Below are 6,112 nucleotides of genomic sequence, written 5' to 3'. Positions count from 1 at the left end.
TTCCTTGATGAACTCCCTCTGGTCACCACACACACACTTCTTTCCTCCATCATGGCCACCCTGCTAAACTGTTCTTTGCTGGCTTCTCCTTGCTCTCATGACATGCCTTTGGGCCTCCTCTCTTTAGACTCTTTGATGTTAGCCAGTGTCATGGCTTAAAATATCTGAGTCATGCACAGGTACTTAAATCTAGTTCTCCAGTTAAAATCTCTCCTGCACTGTGGGACAATCTCTCAGATATCCAGGGACACTTCACATTCCCAATTTACCCTCCCAAACATGTCATTTCCATTTCATTCAAAGGAGTTCCATTCATCCATTTGCTCAGGCCAATATCTTTGGATTCCCTACACTCTATGGCAAACCTGTCCCATAAATGACCAGGAAATACTGTCTCTCACCCCCACCCAAAGTTGGGAGTGGAAAGCTATCCAGTATCTGCCAACTTCTCAGCACCTCTATCCCTCCATCTGGTCCAAGTTACTGACATCCCTCCCTGGACACTGCAGTGGCCTGACTGGTCTTCCTGCCTCTGCCCTTGTCTCCCACTCCATCTGCTCCCAGGCAAACCAGTTCCTGCAGCACCTCTGCCCAACACCCTGGAAGGGCTCCCACATTCAAGGTGAAAGGCTAATTCCTTCAAATGGCCTCCTTTCTTCTACCCCACTATCTTATCCTGTGTCTCCCCTTGCTCATCATTCGAGTCACACTGGTTCTTCATTCCTTCTTGGACATTCCCTCCTGTACTTGCTGGGAACTCTGCCTTCCCACCTCCACCTGTGGCTCATGGGGCTTTGCTCATTCACTCACCTCCTTTAAGTTGGATTCTGTGTCAGTGTCCCCTGAGGTTCTCCATCGCTTCCTGTTAGTTGGTACAGCCTTCCCCTTTCCAACCAGCTTCCCAGTGCCCCCCATTCTCTGTTTTCCTCTACTTTTTTATTCCATAGCAACTTCAAGGTACAATAGAAGTTATCATTCAACATTCACTTCTTACCGAAATGTGAGCTGTTCCAGTGAAGCAGCTTTTAGATCCCGAGTGTATCATCTGGATGATGAATGAACACCCAAGGCAACACTACTTTATATTTCTATCTACAAATTTCTGCAGGCCCCACAGGCTCTGGAATGCAGCTCACCCCCAGCTACCATGAGAGGAAGTCCAAGCAGCTGCACCCAAGCAGCCAAGGGGTCGAGCAGGGGGTCCAGGTTCCAGATGAGATGAGGGAAGGGGGCAGGGGAGAGTTGTCAGTGGAAGGTAAACACAATAGAAAACCTCAATATTTCCATGATGCTGGCAGGAGGGGAAGTGTGTGCAGTTTTCAAATTTCTCCCTTCCTGCAGTGAGTGATTTGACTATCAGTGATTTATCTGCCTCACATTTTAAAAGTTAATGAAAAAGAAATGGTGTTCAGCCAACTCAATATTTTTCTTAAAGTCATATAATGCATTTGTACAGATAACCATAAGTTAGCCAGCAGTTCTGGGAACATGATTCCCTTGGCTATTTAAATTGCCGCATTGAGAAGGCAGAGCAGCCCCTTGACCATCTGGGTGTTTTCCTACCTTGCAGCATCCTCACAGTTGACAGGTTTTCTCATTATACAGGTGAGCCCTTAGGCTCAGCTATCATCATTTGCCAAGGATGTGGCCTTATGCAATCAAAATTCAGATTCCATCCTCTGCTGTGTCTCACAGCAAAATAACGTGTGATGGGTCAAAGCTGGGAACATCAAATAAGAAATGTAGAGAAACATTTTAATATACTGATACAAAATCCATAACCCAAAATTGAAGTTTGAATGCATAACATTAAAACACACTTGTATCCCTGATGGCATTTCTACAGGTGTGAATAGATATCACGTGTAAAGTACATGGTGTGTAGCAAATGCCAATAATTGATGACTGTTGTTTTCTTCCACTGAAATTTTAATGAGTTGATTGCTGGATGTGTCAGGAGCTAGTTCTAAATTTTACACAAAATTATTGCTAAACAGTCTTTCTCCTGCAGAAAGACACTTAATAGCATGTAAGGGTACAATAAACTAAGAAAAATACCTTCCAGAAGTAACATTTTAAGTAAAATCACTTTTGTAACCCAAACCATGCACTCTTGGCCATTCAGTGATACAGGAGTTACAGATATCTTTCACAATGCACTATTTGCACTTTCATTCAAATCTTGCCTTTGTAGAATATTTAAATAAAAAAATCCCAGAATGTAATGAAAGAGATACTTTTCCAGTTTTTCTGCATAGAAAGATCAGTCCCTCAGTACCAAAAGTGAACCACCTGGATTTGTTAGTTGGTTCATTCATGTGGAATTTCCTGATGCCCAGTAGAGGGCAGCATGCAGTGGCAGGAGCTGAGCTGTGAAGTTCTACCACCAGAAAACAAGGTATTTTCAGAATCTTGTGAGGGTGGAAAACTCCTGAAATAGTAATACATCAAGTGCCAATAGAGAAGATTAATGGGAAACTTTCTTGGTAAACTTCTTGCAACCTGTCACTGAAATGATCCTTCTCAGTGGCATCTTTTCTATCTCAAATCTTGATTACTGTACTTGATGGTTGGGGTTACATTGTACTTCTCCCTTTATAAATTCTCTTCCCCCTGTATAAATTCATGTGCTTTGCATGTATGCATATATAGAAGTTCCAATGGCAGCTGGGCTGCAGGTGTAATTGGTGAGGCCAAGGAGGCATGCTGGAGTTTTTTCAGACCTTGTGGTGAATACCAGGCAGAACCTGGAGCATGTTAGACACCCTAAAACAAGTATACTGGAACAGGGAAACCAGAAAGGAGCGGCCAGTGCTGGAACAGGCACCATGGCGACCTCTCCTTTAACCCCTGATGTAGCCTGGAGGATCCAGGCTCCTCCTACCACCGTGGCTCTATGGGGGCTGGTGCTGCTACATGGGGGTGGTGGGGTGGCAACTGACCACACCTGGCCAGCCAGGTAGAGGGAGCAGGATCTGGAGCAGACTCCCTGGTAGACCAGGTTATGGTGGCCCTGGCCCCAGTACAGCCTTCAGCTACAGAGCACCTTCCCGGGTGCTGCCACTGTCTCAGACCTCTCCAGGCCTCTCTTTGGAGCCTGGGTGGGGGGAAACCATCCAACAATTCCCCTGCCATGGCAGATAGCAAAGCAGGGCATGCACTGTGCCCCTAGTCCACAAACCTGGGCTTCAGAGCTAAGGAGCAGCAGCTCCACCTGCTCCAGGCACAAAGGAGTGGGATGGACTAGGCGGCTACCATGCTTTGGGGGAGAAGAGTTGGACTCCTGGCCCTGTGGCCCTGCAGAAGGCTTCATTTGGAAGCCCAGTCTTCTGAGATCATGATTTTGATCCCAGGCTGAGATGTTGGCTCATGACTATGATGAAAGAATGCCTGAAAGAGAAAAATGATGGATGAGGCATTTTAATGAAAATTGTTTTGAAGGGTTAATGCAGTAGTACATTTACTACAAAATTTAGTTTAGCACAGTAGACAAAAATGGTTAACAACCTGAAATCAGTCTAATTTATCTATCTGAAGTCTAGCAGTCCTGAATGCAACACAGTAAATAATGGGGAGCCCTGGCTCTGTGTTGCTTTCTGACACTTTTATCCAAGTTGTCAACTGCCTATTGCTGCATTGTGCTAAACTTTGATCCTTCTTTCTTTTGTTAAAAATTCATACACTTTTATTTAGTAAGATACTGGCCATAATCTTCCATTGTTGTAATTTTCACTCTGGGTTTACAGTGGCTAGTCTGTGTGAATAATTTACACAAAGATGACTGAATGCTAATACCAGGTGCTCTTAAATGAACGTGTCCATTCTCATTAGCTGATGCAATAACATATTCAGTTTATCTGTGCATTGCTGGGCTCTTGATGTAAGATGGAAACAGAGCTTTTAAACTAAAGTTTGATTATCAGCAATTAGAATGAACACTTTAAGTATGTTTTACCAACATTCAGAAAATTATATGAGAGAAAAATAAATTCCAGGTAGTTTATTTGATTTTTAAATGCCAATCTGATTTTAGCCACTTAGAAAGTGCTAACCAGCTGGTAACATTTACTTTTAATTCTTTGTTAAAAGGAGGCAAAAATTTGCATGATGATTTTATTTATGTGTAAATCCTTCATATCTTTTTAGATCTATTTCAATATTTTCTGACTATTTCTGTCATGTATAATGCCATTTTTGTGCATGTGTGATGTGATATTCATAAATTGTACCACTATGACTTTTTCCATGTAAAATAGCTACTTGCAGAATTTTCCTTTAAAAGCTAGTTTTACTGTTTTTTCCTCTCCATTTAAGCTTCTAAACAAAGAATTTATTACTCTTTATTAAAAGAATTGTGTTTGAAAGCATGCAAATATCTAATTTGCAATCATATGAACAACACCTTTATAAAGTGTTACAAGCACGATTCTTATAACAAATTGTGATAAATTCTTTTCCTTTGCTGCATTATTTTCATATGAACAAATGAAAAATTCTTGGAGACAAGTTGCAGTGTTGGCTGATGTATCTTTTTTGTATGGGGAATTTGAAGAGGACAGTGGATTCATTTAGAAGTGTAATTGGTGCTGTGATGATAACAACTTTACTCTTGTTAGTCATACTTCATCTTTTCCATGCTGGCTTTGAATGTTTTCCTCTTGTCATGATCAACTACTGAATTTACTTCAAAGATGTAGAATACTGTTCAAAAATACTAAAGTCTGTACAATTAGGTCAAAGAATTATGCAATCATTTCCTTTATAATTTTTAAAATTGAGGGAGGGTCAGACATATTTGAGAAGGTCAGATCCAATAGAGCATAGTGATACTATTTAATTTAACCAGTCTCTAGTAAATACTTCAACTTTGAATGTTAACTAACAAATAAATGGGACCACCACAGAGATGGTTTGCCCAGAGTTTCAAAGCACATTGTCTACAAATGGTAATTTTAATAATTTATAAAATTATTGACATGACTAGTCTTTAAAAAGTTCCTATATTTTTCACTAAAAGAAAACTATTAATTTTATTGCTAAATATGATGATATTCTTCTTAGATGACCAGTGATTCCAATTGTCCCAGTTTGAAAATAAGTATAACGTGCATATGCGATAATTTAGTGATGATCAGAACAAGTTTTAGTATCTGATGTTCAAGAGGAAGTTGTTATTGTTGCATTGATTATAGCCACACATAAATGCTAATTTTTTTCTTTTGAGCATTCCAAGAAAAAACAAAAAATCAGGTATGCTGGCCTATGATCATTACATTTTATGGAACTGTTCATTCTAAGCTCTTGATTACCAATAACGTGTGTTTAAGAGATTCTGTATAGCCTCACAAGGACACTCTATGTAGAGATCCTTAATTCTGGCTGGCACTGGTCTTTGTAATGACATTGGTTTTTGTAGAAATAACAGTTCACTATAGTTTGGGTGAACTATTTTTCTTTTTCTTTTATAGCCCCTAACAGAGAATGACCCAGTACTTTGTACTGAGTTTAAAGAAAAATTAAACATTGTTACACATCGTGGCTTATTTTTCCTTTTGGAAGCTATAGAGATTTGGTTTGGGTTTTGATTTAGTGTTATTAAATATTCTAATCTTATCAGAGTTAAATTCTCTAAATTTATACTTACATCAATTCTCACCAAATTAACAGGCATTCTGGAAGTCAGACATGCATAAATGTTTATTTACCATTCATCTCCCTGTTTGACCTAACTTTGGTTCTCAATTTCATAGTTTCCAGACTATTTGAGGTCTAATCAGTCACTTTTTCTCATTATTGAAATGTGCCTCTTTTTTTTCATGTTCAGAAGGTGAAGTGGTAATTCTACAAATGAACCATTTCCAAGTGACATGACCCCAGTGGATTGCATATAAGTACAACCTTGATTACAAACCAGACACAGACTATATAAATCTGCATTCATAGCTACTTTGTCAACATGAACCAATTCTTGGCAACTGTCACATATTTGATGGAAACTCTATTATTATCTAGAAGGCTACAAAGTCAGGTTAAGTAATATCTGATGTTTCCTTTGCTTTACTTTCTCTTGCATTTATACTTTGTTATAACAAAACAGTTTCTGTATAAGAGT

The sequence above is a fragment of the Sciurus carolinensis genome, unplaced genomic scaffold (genome assembly GCF_902686445.1).
Source record: "Sciurus carolinensis unplaced genomic scaffold, mSciCar1.2, whole genome shotgun sequence".
Lineage (NCBI taxonomy): Eukaryota > Metazoa > Chordata > Mammalia > Rodentia > Sciuridae > Sciurus > Sciurus carolinensis.
Note: the sequence above shows the minus strand (reverse complement) of the source record.